This window comes from Clytia hemisphaerica, unplaced genomic scaffold (genome assembly GCF_902728285.1).
Source record: "Clytia hemisphaerica strain Z4C2 unplaced genomic scaffold, Clytia hemisphaerica genome assembly, whole genome shotgun sequence".
NCBI lineage: Eukaryota > Metazoa > Cnidaria > Hydrozoa > Leptothecata > Clytiidae > Clytia > Clytia hemisphaerica.
This window is the reverse complement of record NW_027103281.1, coordinates 385,719-400,485: the sequence shown is the minus strand read 5'-3', so window position 1 is coordinate 400,485 and position 14,767 is coordinate 385,719. Positions and strand designations below refer to the sequence as shown.

Sequence of the window (14,767 nt, the reverse complement as noted above, 5' to 3'; positions counted from 1 at the left end):
AGGTTGTCGATTAGCAATCATTGGTTGGACGAAATTAGAAACCAATCTTGTGCAAGGGCCGGTTAGCTCAGTCGGTTAGCGCGTTCGTGCTAATAACGCGAATGTCGGGGTCGACCCCCACTGGCCTTCATTGTTCACACTTTGGGAATTTGAGAAACGAATTAAGACATTATCAAACCTTGAAAGTATGGAAAATAGCAAAGTGTTAACCCTAACCCTTACCCTAACCCTAACAGTGAGGCTATAACAAAGGCCATCACGGATTCGGTGATTGTGAATTGTGTAAGTGCGATATACTCATAGGTCGACGTTATTTCTCAAGTGTGTTGAAAGAATTTTGGGTCCTCGCTAATGCGAGACTGACGCTATCAAAATCCTTGCTCCAGGAGAGGCTCGAACTCTCGACCTTCGCATTTCTTTGTCAGTACTGACTTATAAGTACGACGCTCTAACCGACTGTGCTACTGGAGCCTATTTCATGTGGAAGACTCAAGTGAAGCAGACTCAACAACATGCATGAAGAATTATATTTTTGCGTGGTTTACGTTTGCAAAAAATATCTCTTCACACTGCTTTATCGCCGTGATCGTATAGTGGTTAGTACATTGCGTTGTGGCCGCAATAACCCAGGTTCGAATCCTGGTCACGGCACGTTATTATACCTCATTCATCGAACAAATGATGGAACCGGACGGATCCAAAATATATCAGTTGGGTTTGACGGCAGCGGTATTCAGCAAGTGAATCAATCAACTTGTTAAAATACGTCTCTATTGTATCCGATCCGATCCTTGAAGTCATTGATACTATCAACAATTGCTTTCCATACTTGCAGCGCCTTCGTAGCTCAGGGGTTAGAGCACTGGTCTTGTAAACCAGGGGTCGAGAGTTCAAATCTCTCCGAGGGCTTTTCGATGTGCATTAGCCTGAAGATTTTTAGTTGTTCTTTTTGAATTATTGCTTCCCTGCCAAAGGTAGGTAATAGTTTATGTCTCCAATCTTGCATCGGCCGGTTAGCTCAGTCGGTTAGAGCGTCGTGCTAATAACGCGAATGTCGTGGGTTCGACCCCCACACTGGCCATGTATTGTATTTAAAGTTTGTATGGAGTATTCAATCATCTTGGTTGGACGAAAATTAGAAACCAATCTTTGTGCAAGGGCCGGTTAGCTCAGTCGGTTAGAGCGTCGTGCTAATAACGCGAATGTCGTGGGTTCGACCCCCACACTGGCCATTCGTTGTTCACACTTTGGGAATTTGAGAAACGAATTAAGACATTATCAAACCTTGAAAGTATGGAAAATAGCAAAGGTTAACCCTAACCCTTACCCTAACCCAGTGAGGATAACAAAGGCATCACGGATTCTGATTGTGAATGTAAGGCGATATACTCATAGTCGACGTTATTTCTCAAGTGTGTTGAAAGAATTTGGGTCCTCGTTAATTGCGAGACGACGCTATCAAATCCTTGCTCCAGGAGAGGCTCGAACTCGACCTTCGCATTTCTTTGTCAGTACTGGATATAAGTACGGACGCTCTAACCGACTGTGCTACGGAGCCTATTTCATGTGGAAGACTCAAGTGAAGCCGACTCAACAACATGCATGAAGAATTATATTTTTGCGTGGTTTACGTTTGCAAAAAATATCTCTTCACACTGCTTTATCGCCGTGATCGTATAGTGGTTAGTACATTGCGTTGTGGCCGCAATAACCCAGGTTCGAATCCTGGTCACGGCACGTTATTATACCTCATTCATCGAACAAATGATGGAACCGGACGGATCCAAAATATATCAGTTGGGTTTGACGGCAGCGGTATTCAGCAAGTGAATCAATCAACTTGTTAAAATACGTCTCTATTGTATCCGATCCGATCCTTGAAGTCATTGATACTATCAACAATTGCTTTCCATACTTGCAGCGCCTTCGTAGCTCAGGGGTTAGAGCACTGGTCTTGTAAACCAGGGGTCGAGAGTTCAAATCTCTCCGAGGGCTTTTCGATGTGCATTAGCCTGAAGATTTTTAGTTGTTCTTTTTGAATTATTGCTTCCCTGCCAAAGGTAGGTAATAGTTTATGTCTCCAATCTTGCATCGGCCGGTTAGCTCAGTCGGTTAGAGCGTCGTGCTAATAACGCGAATGTCGTGGGTTCGACCCCCACACTGGCCATGTATTGTATTTAAAGTTTGTATGGAGTATTCAATCATCTTGGTTGGACGAAAATTAGAAACCAATCTTTGTGCAAGGGCCGGTTAGCTCAGTCGGTTAGAGCGTCGTGCTAATAACGCGAATGTCGTGGGTTCGACCCCCACACTGGCCATTCATTGTTCACACTTTGGGAATTTGAGAAACGAATTAAGACATTATCAAACCTTGAAAGTATGGAAAATAGCAAAGTGTTAACCCTAACCCTTACCCTAACCCTAACAGTGAGGCTATAACAAAGGCCATCACGGATTCGGTGATTGTGAATTGTGTAAGTGCGATATACTCATAGGTCGACGTTATTTCTCAAGTGTGTTGAAAGAATTTTGGGTCCTCGTTAATGCGAGACTGACGCTATCAAAATCCTTGCTCCAGGAGAGGCTCGAACTCTCGACCTTCGCATTTCTTTGTCAGTACTGACTTATAAGTACGACGCTCTAACCGACTGTGCTACTGGAGCCTATTTCATGTGGAAGACTCAAGTGAAGCAGACTCAACAACATGCATGAAGAATTATATTTTTGCGTGGTTTACGTTTGCAAAAAATATCTCTTCACACTGCTTTATCGCCGTGATCGTATAGTGGTTAGTACATTGCGTTGTGGCCGCAATAACCCAGGTTCGAATCCTGGTCACGGCACGTTATTATACCTCATTCATCGAACAAATGATGGAACCGGACGGATCCAAAATATATCAGTTGGGTTTGACGGCAGCGGTATTCAGCAAGTGAATCAATCAACTTGTTAAAATACGTCTCTATTGTATCCGATCCGATCCTTGAAGTCATTGATACTATCAACAATTGCTTTCCATACTTGCAGCGCCTTCGTAGCTCAGGGGTTAGAGCACTGGTCTTGTAAACCAGGGGTCGAGAGTTCAAATCTCTCCGAGGGCTTTTCGATGTGCATTAGCCTGAAGATTTTTAGTTGTTCTTTTTGAATTATTGCTTCCCTGCCAAAGGTAGGTAATAGTTTATGTCTCCAATCTTGCATCGGCCGGTTAGCTCAGTCGGTTAGAGCGTCGTGCTAATAACGCGAATGTCGTGGGTTCGACCCCCACACTGGCCATGTATTGTATTTAAAGTTTGTATGGAGTATTCAATCATCTTGGTTGGACGAAAATTAGAAACCAATCTTTGTGCAAGGGCCGGTTAGCTCAGTCGGTTAGAGCGTCGTGCTAATAACGCGAATGTCGTGGGTTCGACCCCCACACTGGCCATTCATTGTTCACACTTTGGGAATTTGAGAAACGAATTAAGACATTATCAAACCTTGAAAGTATGGAAAATAGCAAAGTGTTAACCCTAACCCTTACCCTAACCCTAACAGTGAGGCTATAACAAAGGCCATCACGGATTCGGTGATTGTGAATTGTGTAAGTGCGATATACTCATAGGTCGACGTTATTTCTCAAGTGTGTTGAAAGAATTTTGGGTCCTCGTTAATGCGAGACTGACGCTATCAAAATCCTTGCTCCAGGAGAGGCTCGAACTCTCGACCTTCGCATTTCTTTGTCAGTACTGACTTATAAGTACGACGCTCTAACCGACTGTGCTACTGGAGCCTATTTCATGTGGAAGACTCAAGTGAAGCAGACTCAACAACATGCATGAAGAATTATATTTTTGCGTGGTTTACGTTTGCAAAAAATATCTCTTCACACTGCTTTATCGCCGTGATCGTATAGTGGTTAGTACATTGCGTTGTGGCCGCAATAACCCAGGTTCGAATCCTGGTCACGGCACGTTATTATACCTCATTCATCGAACAAATGATGGAACCGGACGGATCCAAAATATATCAGTTGGGTTTGACGGCAGCGGTATTCAGCAAGTGAATCAATCAACTTGTTAAAATACGTCTCTATTGTATCCGATCCGATCCTTGAAGTCATTGATACTATCAACAATTGCTTTCCATACTTGCAGCGCCTTCGTAGCTCAGGGGTTAGAGCACTGGTCTTGTAAACCAGGGGTCGAGAGTTCAAATCTCTCCGAGGGCTTTTCGATGTGCATTAGCCTGAAGATTTTTAGTTGTTCTTTTTGAATTATTGCTTCCCTGCCAAAGGTAGGTAATAGTTTATGTCTCCAATCTTGCATCGGCCGGTTAGCTCAGTCGGTTAGAGCGTCGTGCTAATAACGCGAATGTCGTGGGTTCGACCCCAACTAGGCCATGTATATGTATTTAAAGTTTGTATGGAGTATTCAATCATCTTGGTTGCGAACGATTAGAAACCAATCTTTGGTGCAGGGCCGGTTAGCTCAGTCGGTTTAGAGCGTCGTGCTAATAACGCGAATGTCGTGGGTTCGACCCCCACACTGGCCATTCATTGTTCACACTTTGGGAATTTGAGAAACGAATTAAGACATTATCAAACCTTGAAAGTATGGAAAATAGCAAAGTGTTAACCCTAACCCTTACCCTAACCCTAACAGTGAGGCTATAACAAAGGCCATCACGGATTCGGTGATTGTGAATTGTGTAAGTGCGATATACTCATAGGTCGACGTTATTTCTCAAGTGTGTTGAAAGAATTTTGGGTCCTCGTTAATGCGAGACTGACGCTATCAAAATCCTTGCTCCAGGAGAGGCTCGAACTCTCGACCTTCGCATTTCTTTGTCAGTACTGACCAAAGAGATAGAAAATAGAGGAGGTTGCACGTTTCTCTTTCTATTATACTATGTTAGTTATGATCATGAATAATTAATGAGGGAAGAAAAAAAGAGGGAAAAGTTTACGGAACCGACTAAATTGAAACAATCGGTGTTTCATTCAAAAAGATACTATCGACGCCGTAAAAAGGTGTTTGAAAACGAAAGTAGAACGAGCAGAGAGACAAATCAAAAAAATGGTAAAAAAATGGCTACTGTTTTCTTTGACAGCTCGAGTCTTTTTGAAATTTATTCTTAGATATTAGCTCTCTTGAAATATACTGTTCACTTTCTCACGTTCTAAAGAAAGGTTTACTTCAATGAGAGTCTATATAGCTGCAAATAAGGTAAGGTAAGTATAGGGAGAAATCTAGCATCAGTTGTCCATTTTAGCTTTTTTATGAGCTAAAAAATGTATATTTTTCTACAAAAATCATAATATATTAAATCATATAATGTACTATCATCAAAAGACAATATCTACTAACAAATGTATTAAGATTGATAATTTTGGATCAGTTTGGACTGGTTTGGAGAGAAAAGAGAAGATAAGATGATCAAAAAATTTAAGAGATTATAAACTTCAAATTTTTCATCTCATGTCACAGACTGTCACAAGTGTGAAGGTAAGAGGTATCCTTTCTGTCTGTATGTATGTGTATTCACTTTTTCTGCTTAATTAATTTTTGTTTGAAACTTCACAAAAAACATTTGGAAATCCAAATCAAATCCAGCTAAAATCCAACAAAACAATTGAATAACAATAATTTAACAATAGAAAAATCAGAACGACCTGCCCATAAGCTGAGGTTGGCGTTGGCTGACTAAGACGACCACTCAAAATGTAAAATCCAGGATATTCGACAAGCAGCTCTTGCATCAATGAAGTGAATGTCTTGACTAAAGATGAAAAGTGAAAAAAGTCTGAATGAAAGAATAAAAGACAGAGAAAGTGTTGGTTTTCTATTTTGAAAAAAAACCTCCAGAACATGCAAGGCCAGGAGCACTCACAGAAACATTGATTGCTTAAAAATTAACATTGTACTATTTCATACTAAAAAAACTTTGAATGCAAAATCATTACAAACCTGTAGTTTGCACCCCTTCAACAGTTTGAATAGCCAGGTAAAGTCTCCTTTTTTCTTCCTCTTTTGCAAGCCAGGTGTGGAAAGTGCCTCTGTTTTCCCACCTTTCAAAAATGTATTCGTCAGCCACTAAAATGATAAAAAGTTATAATTTGGTCACAACACACAAGTAAACTGTCAACATTATCTCTTATCAAATAAAAAATGCTCCTTTAAAATCATGAGATTTCATTTCACATATTGTATATATGGAGTAGAATTATCTGGATAATAGTAACACCTAACCCTCCCCTTGAAGGGAACTAGCAGGTGGTGTGAATACCTACAAAAACTAATCCCATTGAAAAATATAGGATAAAAATGACGAAACGTCTTTTGTTTTTATGTACTGTCTAGAAAAATTATTCAAAATTTCTGTTTATATCAAGCTAGTCATCAAACTAAAATCAGACTAAGAACAAGCAGACTTGGAGCTATAGACTAAATTATTTTAATGTCATGGACAACAACTGAATACATCATATCATGGGATTTTTATTGTCATAAAAAATCCATTTTATTTCAGACTTTCAGACAGACCTAATTCTCAGACTTCACCTAGCATGGTCAAAAATAAGAAGGAAAAATATAAAAAATGATAAACTGTTGTATTGTATGTAGTAACATAAGCAAATTTTTTGAGTTAATATGGAAGTTACCTGAGCTGCAAGTTTAAATGTCATCCTATTTAGTCGATGTGTTCTCTTCTTAATTTGATCATGTAAAGCCCTGGGATTTTGGTATTCTCGAACTCCCAGAGTTGTACCACACGTATCCAACTGATCGAGTGTTTGTCCAGCTAAAAGGAAAGGAATTAGACCTTACAATTTCAATCATTTTTTTGAATCTCAACACCTGGTAGTGATAATACTATTTCAAACAAATTATCATTAATAATATCTAAGGTATATATCCTCTGGAAATAATAGACAAACCATTGATTTACAAAAGTTTTTGGTGCTTCTATTTCCATGAGAGTTTCCAAAATTGTTTTGTACTCACAAATGAAATAGAGCTTTCTATCCAAAGCACATCAGATTAATACTGAAGAAATGGACTTTATCTTCCTTATTCTTTGAGTTTATAAAATGAACGGTTTGTACAATGCTCCACCAGATACCAAACACCTGACCTTCAAACTCAATAATTCCAACACTTTAACAGTTCCCAGACTACAGGAAATAACTCATCACTTAATGCAGATGCAGTAGGGAAAAAACAAAAACAAAAGTAAATCCCGTAAGTAGTACAATAAAAGCTAAAACATGTGAGGTCGATTGTCTTGCTTGTTGGCCCTCCTCATAACATTATCTTTCCAACTTACAGATTTCCTCATTTATTTCACCCAATAATAAAACCAATAACAAAATATAAAGTCTTCAGCATCAATAATTAGACAAGCCACACGATCTCTTTAATATTGTGAAATGTCCTCTCCATCAACAAAATCTGCGAAACCACCAGTATCAATACCTGGTGTTGCTTTAACACGCTGAGTTGATTTATGCTTGACTTTCTATTTCTTCCTACTTTTTCAGCTTGGGTGCTTCTGGCTGTCTGGGTGCCTTTCAACGCTGATTCAAACTTCGTACAAACAACTCTACACTTTTCACAGATTTTCTCATCTCAGGATGAAAATCAACAGAATCATTAGTATAACATCAACTCTCAAAGCATTGAAAGCATCAAAAGAAGCTGCCTCTTTAAGTTTTCTACGGTCTTTTTATGATGAATTGGCTTATCATGCACCGGCCGCATAATAATCTACACTACGTTTTTATTTTACTAAGCCAAACCAAAGGGTAAATTTGTTCGATGAAATTCAAATTCTTCTAAGAAGAAGAAGACTTCCATCTCTTCCTTCAGTAATAAAAAAGAAAAAATCAAGAAGCAAACTTTTCGAAATTCACTGCCAGAGTGAAAGACAACAAGAACCTGAACCTAGTCAGTCGGAGTTGAGTACATGAAAAATGGGCTGAACTCAAAGAGCCAGACCACAGTGAAAAGAGCCAGACCACACTAGAAACTTCAGATATACATACCTCAAGGCATCCTCTACCAAGGAAAATTATTCCCTATTTGAGAAAAAATGTCCATCTTTTCAATTTCGAGTGATTTCCATCAGTAGGTGCTGTTAGCTACTCAACAAGACAGGCCAACTTTCTTCGATGATAATTTCACTGTATCCTTGGTCAAAACGTAAACAAATCATTTGATTGGTTGAAATAAATATATCCAAAAGCATTTGAGATGTTTTAAACAATGTAGTACTTGCTGTAGACGTTGTTTTAGTCATAACTCAAATAGACATAACAAAAATAACAGCAGAAAAATCACCGCTTCGACCCGCCATGTTTGCTTCCTTCTCGACTGGCGGCATAACTCAGCTCGCGTCAAAGGCGATTTTTCTTTGTTGCAAAACAAAGGGAATTGAATAGAAAACAAGAGTCGCCCGGGTTTAAAGCAGTTGCGTGCAACCTCCTCTATTTTCTATCTCTTTGTACTGACTTATAAGTACGACGCTCTAACCGACTGTGCTACTGGAGCCTATTTCATGTGGAAGACTCAAGTGAAGCAGACTCAACAACATGCATGAAGAATTATATTTTTGCGTGGTTTACGTTTGCAAAAAATATCTCTTCACACTGCTTTATCGCCGTGATCGTATAGTGGTTAGTACATTGCGTTGTGGCCGCAATAACCCAGGTTCGAATCCTGGTCACGGCACGTTATTATACCTCATTCATCGAACAAATGATGGAACCGGACGGATCCAAAATATATCAGTTGGGTTTGACGGCAGCGGTATTCAGCAAGTGAATCAATCAACTTGTTAAAATACGTCTCTATTGTATCCGATCCGATCCTTGAAGTCATTGATACTATCAACAATTGCTTTCCATACTTGCAGCGCCTTCGTAGCTCAGGGGTTAGAGCACTGGTCTTGTAAACCAGGGGTCGAGAGTTCAAATCTCTCCGAGGGCTTTTCGATGTGCATTAGCCTGAAGATTTTTAGTTGTTCTTTTTGAATTATTGCTTCCCTGCCAAAGGTAGGTAATAGTTTATGTCTCCAATCTTGCATCGGCCGGTTAGCTCAGTCGGTTAGAGCGTCGTGCTAATAACGCGAATGTCGTGGGTTCGACCCCCACACTGGCCATTCATTGTTCACACTTTGAGAATTTGAGAAACGAATTAAGACATTATCAAACCTTGAAAGTACAGAAAATAGCAAAGTGTTAACCCTAACCCTAACCCTAACAGTGAGGCTAAAACAAAGGCCATCACGGATTCAATGATTGTGAATTGTGTAAGTGCGATATACTCATAGGTCGAGGTTATTTCTCAAGTATGTTGAAAGAATTTTGGGTCCTCGTTAATGCGAGACTGACGCTATCAAAATCCTTGCTCCAGGAGAGGCTCGAACTCTCGACCTTCGCATTTCTTTGTCAGTACTGACTTATAAGTACGACGCTCTAACCGACTGTGCTACTGGAGCCTATTTTAGGAGGAAGACTCAAGTGAACCACACTCAACAACATGCATGAAGAATCATATTTTTGGGTGGTTTACGTTTGCAAAAAATATGTCTGCATATTGCTTCATCGCCGTGATCGTATAGTGGTTAGTACATTGCGTTGTGGCCGCAATAACCCAGGTTCGAATCCTGGTCACGGCACGTTATTGTACCTCATTCATCTAACAAATGATGGAACCGGACGGATCCAAAATATAGCAGTTGGGTTTGACGGCAGCGGTATTCAGCAAGTGAATCAATCAACTTGTTAAAATACGTCTCTATTGTATCCGATCCGATCGTTAAAGTCATTGATACTAACAACGATTGCTTCCCATACTTGCAGCGCCTTCGTAGCTCAGGGGTTAGAGCACTGGTCTTGTAAACCAGGGGTCGAGAGTTCAAATCTCTCCGAGGGCTTTTCGATGTGCATTAGCCTGAAGATTTTTAGTTGTTCTTTTTGAATTATTGCTTCCCTGCCAAAGGTACCCTATAGTTTATGTCTCCAAACTTGCATCGGCCGGTTAGCTCAGTCGGTTAGAGCGTCGTGCTAATAACGCGAATGTCGTGGGTTCGACCCCCACACTGGCCATGTATTGTATTTAAAGTTTGTATGGAGTATTTAATCATCTTGATGTGACGAAAATTAGAAACCAACCTTTGTGCAGGGGCCGGTTAGCTCAGTCGGTTAGAGCGTCGTGCTAATAACGCGAATGTCGTGGGTTCGACCCCCACACTGGCCATTCATTGTTCACACTTTGAGAATTTGAGAAACGAATTAACCCTATTAGCCCCAGGGGGGGGTAGAATCTACCACGCCGGAGTTCTTTTGTTTATATCTCGAAGAAAAATTTTTTAAACGACTTGAAACTTTTTGACTTTTAATAAAATCTTATTAAGAGTACTTGTGCAGAATTTTAGGGTCATAGGTTGTCCAGATCAGGTTTTATGACTTTATTGTGAAACATGACATAAAACCCAGCTAAAATCGCTTAAAACTCAAAATTTAAAGTGCTGATAACTTCTAAACTATTTATTCAATCATTTTCAAATTTTGACACGTGATGGGCATTGATAATACAAATTTAAAAAATTAAAAGAAACTTTTTGAAAATGATGACGTCATCATTTATGACGTCATCAAATTTTGAAAATTTTACTCATCTTCAGCATAGATTTTAAGATAAACTCTTCATGGAAATTGCAAAACCGGCAATTATGTTAAAGAACAGTCTTTTACCTTTCAGAATCTTTAAACAGAATTGAAATCTCTTCATTGGTTCGACTGTAATAGACTTTTTTGTAAACCATATGTTTGGGCTTTTTTCCGACAGGTGGAAATTTTGTGATGACGTCATCAGTTTTTGAATGACGTCATCAATTGTTTTTTTCTTCCTGGAAAATTGTATCATCATGGAGAACATCTGTACCAAATTTCATGGCCATAGCTCTTCTAGATCAAAAATAATCGAGGGTGGTAGATTCTACCACCCCCTGGGGATACAAAAGTCAAAAAAGCTTGGGGCTAATAGGGTTAAGACATTATCAAACCTTGAAAGTACAGTAAATAGCAAAGTGTTAACCCTAACCCTAACCCTAACAGTGAGGCTAAAACAAAGGCCATCACGGATTCAATGATTGTGAATTGTGTAAGTGCGATATACTCATAGGTCGAGGTTATTTCTCAAGTATGTTGAAAGAATTTTGGGTCCTCGTTAATGCGAGACTGACGCTATCAAAATCCTTGCTCCAGGAGAGGCTCGAACTCTCGACCTTCGCATTTCTTTGTCAGTACTGACTTATAAGTACGACGCTCTAACCGACTGTGCTACTGGAGCCTATTTTAGGAGGAAGACTCAAGTGAACCACACTCAACAACATGCATGAAGAATCATATTTTTGGGTGGTTTACGTTTGCAAAAAATATGTCTGCATATTGCTTCATCGCCGTGATCGTATAGTGGTTAGTACATTGCGTTGTGGCCGCAATAACCCAGGTTCGAATCCTGGTCACGGCACGTTATTGTACCCCATTCATCTAACAAATGATGGAACCGGACGGATCCAAAATATAGCAGTTGGGTTTGACGGCAGCGGTATTCAGCAAGTGAATCAATCAACTTGTTAAAATACGTCTCTATTGTATCCGATCCGATCGTTAAAGTCATTGATACTAACAACGATTGCTTCCCATAACTTGCAGCGCCTTCGTAGCTCAGGGGTTAGAGCACTGGTCTTGTAAACCAGGGGTCGAGAGTTCAAATCTCTCCGAGGGCTTTTCGATGTGCATTAGCCTGAAGATTTTTTAGTTGTTCTTTTTGAATTATTGCTTCCCTGCCAAAGGTACCCTATAGTTTATGTCTCCAAAACTTGCATCGGCCGGTTAGCTCAGTCGGTTAGAGTGTCGTGCTAATAACGCGAATGTCGTGGGTTCGACCCCCACACTGGCCATGTATTGTATTTAAAGTTTGTATGGAGTATTTAATCATCTTGATGTGACGAAAATTAGAAACCAACCTTTCTGCACGGGCCGGTTAGCTCAGTCGGTTAGAGCGTCGTGCTAATAACGCGAATGTCGTGGGTTCGACCCCCACACTGGCCATTCATTGTTCACACTTTGAGAATTTGAGAAACGAATTAAGACATTATCAAACCTTGAAAGTACAGAAAATAGCAAAGTGTTAACCCTAACCCTAACCCTAACAGTGAGGCTAAAACAAAGGCCATCACGGATTCAATGATTGTGAATTGTGTAAGTGCGATATACTCATAGGTCGAGGTTATTTCTCAAGTATGTTGAAAGAATTTTGGGTCCTCGTTAATGCGAGACTGACGCTATCAAAATCCTTGCTCCAGGAGAGGCTCGAACTCTCGACCTTCGCATTTCTTTGTCAGTACTGACTTATAAGTACGACGCTCTAACCGACTGTGCTACTGGAGCCTATTTTAGGAGGAAGACTCAAGTGAACCACACTCAACAACATGCATGAAGAATCATATTTTTGGGTGGTTTACGTTTGCAAAAAATATGTCTGCATATTGCTTCATCGCCGTGATCGTATAGTGGTTAGTACATTGCGTTGTGGCCGCAATAACCCAGGTTCGAATCCTGGTCACGGCACGTTATTGTACCTCATTCATCTAACAAATGATGGAATCGGACGGATCCAAAATATAGCAGTTGGGTTTGACGGCAGCGGTATTCAGCAAGTGAATCAATCAACTTGTTAAAATACGTCTCTATTGTATCCGATCCGATCGTTAAAGTCATTGATACTAACAAAACGATTGCTTCCCATACTTGCAGCGCCTTCGTAGCTCAGGGGTTAGAGCACTGGTCTTGTAAACCAGGGGTCGAGAGTTCAAATCTCTCCGAGGGCTTTTCGATGTGCATTAGCCTGAAGATTTTTAGTTGTTCTTTTTGAATTATTGCTTCCCTGCCAAAGGTACCCTATAGTTTATGTCTCCAAACTTACATCGGCCGGTTAGCTCAGTCGGTTCCCAGCTGGCACACAACGTTAGAATAACGTTATTTTAAAGTTATATTTTGGTTACAACATAACATAACCTACATACAACGTTGTAACAATGTTGTTTTTAATACGTTATTGAAGCAGCGTCTTAGCAACGTTGTTTACACGTTATTATAGCAACAAGAAATTTTGCTTCTCAATTCTACGTTATTTTTAAATTGTCTTCCCAACTTCAGAACAACGTTAGGTTAAATAACGTAAAAATAACTCATTTGAAACGTTATTTCAACAACTTAACTGGATGTTATTACTTTAATTTCGCCATTTCGCAAATTTTTGCTGTTTTCGTGAAATAAAAATTCACGAAATTAAACCCACCACTAAATTTTTCCAATCGTACTTTTGACAGAGAAATCAGTCCAAAGTTTCCCGTTTGTGGCAAAAAATAGCTATTTTTTAGCTGTTTTCAGGCTTATTTGCGAAATTAAATCAACGCGAGAATTTTAAAACTCTGACTTCGCGAAATTAAATCCAACATTTCGCAATTTTTTTTGCTCGCGAATTTAATCTTGCAAAATTTAATCTGATTGTACGAGAAAGTGTCGAGGCGCGATCGTGCGGGCGGGACCTAATAACGCCAACATGCAACAATTTCCGCCACACCGCCTTAATTTTTCACATGATTCACCTATAAGACGGGGGCTTGTAAATAAGTTAATAGAGTCTTGTTAACTGTGATTAATTAAACACAATTATTTAAAACAATAATTTTTTTCATATATTTTAAAAATTGCTATTAAAATAATGTTTTGGTCAAATTTCTCTATAACTCAAAACACAAAAACAATATAAATTATTACAATACCCCCGTCATATCATGCCCGATAATTCATTGGTCCAAAAAATGTTTGGCGGGCTTTAGGCAAGTTTGATTTTGCCATTCCTTGCCTAGCTCACATGGGCAAAGCTGGAAGACTGCCGACAGTTATCGCTCTGTTATAGTTGTACTGAACACACTTGTACTTACCATCAAAGTTATTCTCTCTGTATTGGTAGGTAGGTATTTACTTTCTTTAAGTTTGAACTACTACTATGTCTGTTGTGTGCAATCAATAGATCAATCCAGTCAGTGTCATTGTCAAGTAAAATGTTTGGTATTCTTTTGCGTGCTGTTAACTTTTTTGCTTCACTGTGTGTGTCCATACAATATCCAAAATTAACATCTCAAATAACTGAGGAGTTTTTGCCTGATATGAGTAAGACAGATCCAGGGCGGGAGAGGCCCTCTTGCTTGGTTGGGCGGATAAACAGAGACTTTCTAAAATATGTGTGGGGATTCTTTGCAAGTTACAATTACATCTACCCAAGCAGTTTGGCTCTATAGGATCAATAATACATCATTTCTGCCCATTTCTTTCAACGCCCTAACAGGCGTTGTGGTAAAGTGGACATCAACCTTGATTCCCTGTACAGGCGACCAGGGTTCGATTCCCACTCACAACGGTTCACTTGGCAAGTGAACAAACCTTCGCCCGGGTCAACCCATGCCATGTGAGGGGAATGAATTGGGTAGTCAGTTCAAGGTGCTGACGGGATGCTTACTCAAAGTATCTCCAGACGGTGTCAATCGAACGAATCGAACGCCAAGTCAATTGAATGCAATCGAACACAATCGAATAATTTCGATTGTCAAGGTCATACTTGATATAATTTGACAGGATTTGCCGTTCGATTATAATTATGTTCGATTACATTCGATTGATTCAATCGTATTCAACTTTATTCACTCTCGTATCGTA

General features: G+C 39.7%; 1 long non-coding RNA gene and 34 other non-coding genes across 35 annotated transcripts; 28 read left to right on the top strand and 7 right to left on the bottom strand.

Moving 5' to 3' along the window:
- Window positions 1-378: 378 nt before the first annotated feature.
- Window positions 379-471, bottom strand: Trnai-uau (transfer RNA isoleucine (anticodon UAU)). The gene is given in 2 exon segments: window positions 379-414; window positions 434-471. It is a non-coding gene; the product is annotated as a tRNA-Ile (tRNA).
- A 108-nt stretch (window positions 472-579) lies between these two features.
- Window positions 580-651, top strand: Trnah-gug (transfer RNA histidin (anticodon GUG)). The gene has a single exon. It is a non-coding gene; the product is annotated as a tRNA-His (tRNA).
- Window positions 652-836: 185 nt separating this feature from the next.
- Window positions 837-909, top strand: Trnat-ugu (transfer RNA threonine (anticodon UGU)). Its single transcript has one exon. It is a non-coding gene; the product is annotated as a tRNA-Thr (tRNA).
- Window positions 910-1,007: 98 nt separating this feature from the next.
- Window positions 1,008-1,081, top strand: Trnai-aau (transfer RNA isoleucine (anticodon AAU)). Its single transcript has one exon. It is a non-coding gene; the product is annotated as a tRNA-Ile (tRNA).
- A 77-nt stretch (window positions 1,082-1,158) lies between these two features.
- Trnai-aau (transfer RNA isoleucine (anticodon AAU)) lies at window positions 1,159-1,232 on the top strand. Its single transcript has one exon. It is a non-coding gene; the product is annotated as a tRNA-Ile (tRNA).
- Window positions 1,233-1,665: 433 nt separating this feature from the next.
- Window positions 1,666-1,737, top strand: Trnah-gug (transfer RNA histidin (anticodon GUG)). The gene has a single exon. It is a non-coding gene; the product is annotated as a tRNA-His (tRNA).
- A 185-nt stretch (window positions 1,738-1,922) lies between these two features.
- Trnat-ugu (transfer RNA threonine (anticodon UGU)) lies at window positions 1,923-1,995 on the top strand. Its single transcript has one exon. It is a non-coding gene; the product is annotated as a tRNA-Thr (tRNA).
- A 98-nt stretch (window positions 1,996-2,093) lies between these two features.
- On the top strand, window positions 2,094-2,167 carry Trnai-aau (transfer RNA isoleucine (anticodon AAU)). The gene has a single exon. It is a non-coding gene; the product is annotated as a tRNA-Ile (tRNA).
- Window positions 2,168-2,244: 77 nt separating this feature from the next.
- Trnai-aau (transfer RNA isoleucine (anticodon AAU)) lies at window positions 2,245-2,318 on the top strand. The gene has a single exon. It is a non-coding gene; the product is annotated as a tRNA-Ile (tRNA).
- Window positions 2,319-2,570: 252 nt separating this feature from the next.
- Window positions 2,571-2,663, bottom strand: Trnai-uau (transfer RNA isoleucine (anticodon UAU)). The gene is given in 2 exon segments: window positions 2,571-2,606; window positions 2,626-2,663. It is a non-coding gene; the product is annotated as a tRNA-Ile (tRNA).
- Window positions 2,664-2,771: 108 nt separating this feature from the next.
- Trnah-gug (transfer RNA histidin (anticodon GUG)) lies at window positions 2,772-2,843 on the top strand. Its single transcript has one exon. It is a non-coding gene; the product is annotated as a tRNA-His (tRNA).
- A 185-nt stretch (window positions 2,844-3,028) lies between these two features.
- On the top strand, window positions 3,029-3,101 carry Trnat-ugu (transfer RNA threonine (anticodon UGU)). Its single transcript has one exon. It is a non-coding gene; the product is annotated as a tRNA-Thr (tRNA).
- Window positions 3,102-3,199: 98 nt separating this feature from the next.
- Window positions 3,200-3,273, top strand: Trnai-aau (transfer RNA isoleucine (anticodon AAU)). The gene has a single exon. It is a non-coding gene; the product is annotated as a tRNA-Ile (tRNA).
- A 77-nt stretch (window positions 3,274-3,350) lies between these two features.
- On the top strand, window positions 3,351-3,424 carry Trnai-aau (transfer RNA isoleucine (anticodon AAU)). Its single transcript has one exon. It is a non-coding gene; the product is annotated as a tRNA-Ile (tRNA).
- A 252-nt stretch (window positions 3,425-3,676) lies between these two features.
- Trnai-uau (transfer RNA isoleucine (anticodon UAU)) lies at window positions 3,677-3,769 on the bottom strand. The gene is given in 2 exon segments: window positions 3,677-3,712; window positions 3,732-3,769. It is a non-coding gene; the product is annotated as a tRNA-Ile (tRNA).
- A 108-nt stretch (window positions 3,770-3,877) lies between these two features.
- On the top strand, window positions 3,878-3,949 carry Trnah-gug (transfer RNA histidin (anticodon GUG)). Its single transcript has one exon. It is a non-coding gene; the product is annotated as a tRNA-His (tRNA).
- A 185-nt stretch (window positions 3,950-4,134) lies between these two features.
- Window positions 4,135-4,207, top strand: Trnat-ugu (transfer RNA threonine (anticodon UGU)). The gene has a single exon. It is a non-coding gene; the product is annotated as a tRNA-Thr (tRNA).
- A 248-nt stretch (window positions 4,208-4,455) lies between these two features.
- Trnai-aau (transfer RNA isoleucine (anticodon AAU)) lies at window positions 4,456-4,530 on the top strand. Its single transcript has one exon. It is a non-coding gene; the product is annotated as a tRNA-Ile (tRNA).
- A 307-nt stretch (window positions 4,531-4,837) lies between these two features.
- On the bottom strand, window positions 4,838-8,472 carry LOC136802848 (uncharacterized). Its single transcript, XR_010846066.1, has 4 exons — window positions 8,024-8,472; window positions 6,641-6,780; window positions 5,946-6,071; window positions 4,838-5,757 (listed from the first exon to the last, which is right to left on the bottom strand). It is a non-coding gene; the product is annotated as an uncharacterized lncRNA (long non-coding RNA).
- A 164-nt stretch (window positions 8,473-8,636) lies between these two features.
- On the top strand, window positions 8,637-8,708 carry Trnah-gug (transfer RNA histidin (anticodon GUG)). The gene has a single exon. It is a non-coding gene; the product is annotated as a tRNA-His (tRNA).
- Window positions 8,709-8,893: 185 nt separating this feature from the next.
- Window positions 8,894-8,966, top strand: Trnat-ugu (transfer RNA threonine (anticodon UGU)). The gene has a single exon. It is a non-coding gene; the product is annotated as a tRNA-Thr (tRNA).
- Window positions 8,967-9,064: 98 nt separating this feature from the next.
- Window positions 9,065-9,138, top strand: Trnai-aau (transfer RNA isoleucine (anticodon AAU)). The gene has a single exon. It is a non-coding gene; the product is annotated as a tRNA-Ile (tRNA).
- Window positions 9,139-9,384: 246 nt separating this feature from the next.
- Trnai-uau (transfer RNA isoleucine (anticodon UAU)) lies at window positions 9,385-9,477 on the bottom strand. Its single transcript is given in 2 exon segments — window positions 9,385-9,420; window positions 9,440-9,477. It is a non-coding gene; the product is annotated as a tRNA-Ile (tRNA).
- Window positions 9,478-9,585: 108 nt separating this feature from the next.
- Trnah-gug (transfer RNA histidin (anticodon GUG)) lies at window positions 9,586-9,657 on the top strand. Its single transcript has one exon. It is a non-coding gene; the product is annotated as a tRNA-His (tRNA).
- A 185-nt stretch (window positions 9,658-9,842) lies between these two features.
- On the top strand, window positions 9,843-9,915 carry Trnat-ugu (transfer RNA threonine (anticodon UGU)). The gene has a single exon. It is a non-coding gene; the product is annotated as a tRNA-Thr (tRNA).
- A 98-nt stretch (window positions 9,916-10,013) lies between these two features.
- Trnai-aau (transfer RNA isoleucine (anticodon AAU)) lies at window positions 10,014-10,087 on the top strand. The gene has a single exon. It is a non-coding gene; the product is annotated as a tRNA-Ile (tRNA).
- A 77-nt stretch (window positions 10,088-10,164) lies between these two features.
- On the top strand, window positions 10,165-10,238 carry Trnai-aau (transfer RNA isoleucine (anticodon AAU)). The gene has a single exon. It is a non-coding gene; the product is annotated as a tRNA-Ile (tRNA).
- Window positions 10,239-11,240: 1,002 nt separating this feature from the next.
- On the bottom strand, window positions 11,241-11,333 carry Trnai-uau (transfer RNA isoleucine (anticodon UAU)). Its single transcript is given in 2 exon segments — window positions 11,241-11,276; window positions 11,296-11,333. It is a non-coding gene; the product is annotated as a tRNA-Ile (tRNA).
- Window positions 11,334-11,441: 108 nt separating this feature from the next.
- Window positions 11,442-11,513, top strand: Trnah-gug (transfer RNA histidin (anticodon GUG)). The gene has a single exon. It is a non-coding gene; the product is annotated as a tRNA-His (tRNA).
- Window positions 11,514-11,699: 186 nt separating this feature from the next.
- Window positions 11,700-11,772, top strand: Trnat-ugu (transfer RNA threonine (anticodon UGU)). Its single transcript has one exon. It is a non-coding gene; the product is annotated as a tRNA-Thr (tRNA).
- A 100-nt stretch (window positions 11,773-11,872) lies between these two features.
- On the top strand, window positions 11,873-11,946 carry Trnai-aau (transfer RNA isoleucine (anticodon AAU)). Its single transcript has one exon. It is a non-coding gene; the product is annotated as a tRNA-Ile (tRNA).
- Window positions 11,947-12,023: 77 nt separating this feature from the next.
- On the top strand, window positions 12,024-12,097 carry Trnai-aau (transfer RNA isoleucine (anticodon AAU)). The gene has a single exon. It is a non-coding gene; the product is annotated as a tRNA-Ile (tRNA).
- A 246-nt stretch (window positions 12,098-12,343) lies between these two features.
- Window positions 12,344-12,436, bottom strand: Trnai-uau (transfer RNA isoleucine (anticodon UAU)). The gene is given in 2 exon segments: window positions 12,344-12,379; window positions 12,399-12,436. It is a non-coding gene; the product is annotated as a tRNA-Ile (tRNA).
- Window positions 12,437-12,544: 108 nt separating this feature from the next.
- On the top strand, window positions 12,545-12,616 carry Trnah-gug (transfer RNA histidin (anticodon GUG)). The gene has a single exon. It is a non-coding gene; the product is annotated as a tRNA-His (tRNA).
- A 187-nt stretch (window positions 12,617-12,803) lies between these two features.
- Trnat-ugu (transfer RNA threonine (anticodon UGU)) lies at window positions 12,804-12,876 on the top strand. The gene has a single exon. It is a non-coding gene; the product is annotated as a tRNA-Thr (tRNA).
- Window positions 12,877-14,767: the final 1,891 nt, after the last annotated feature.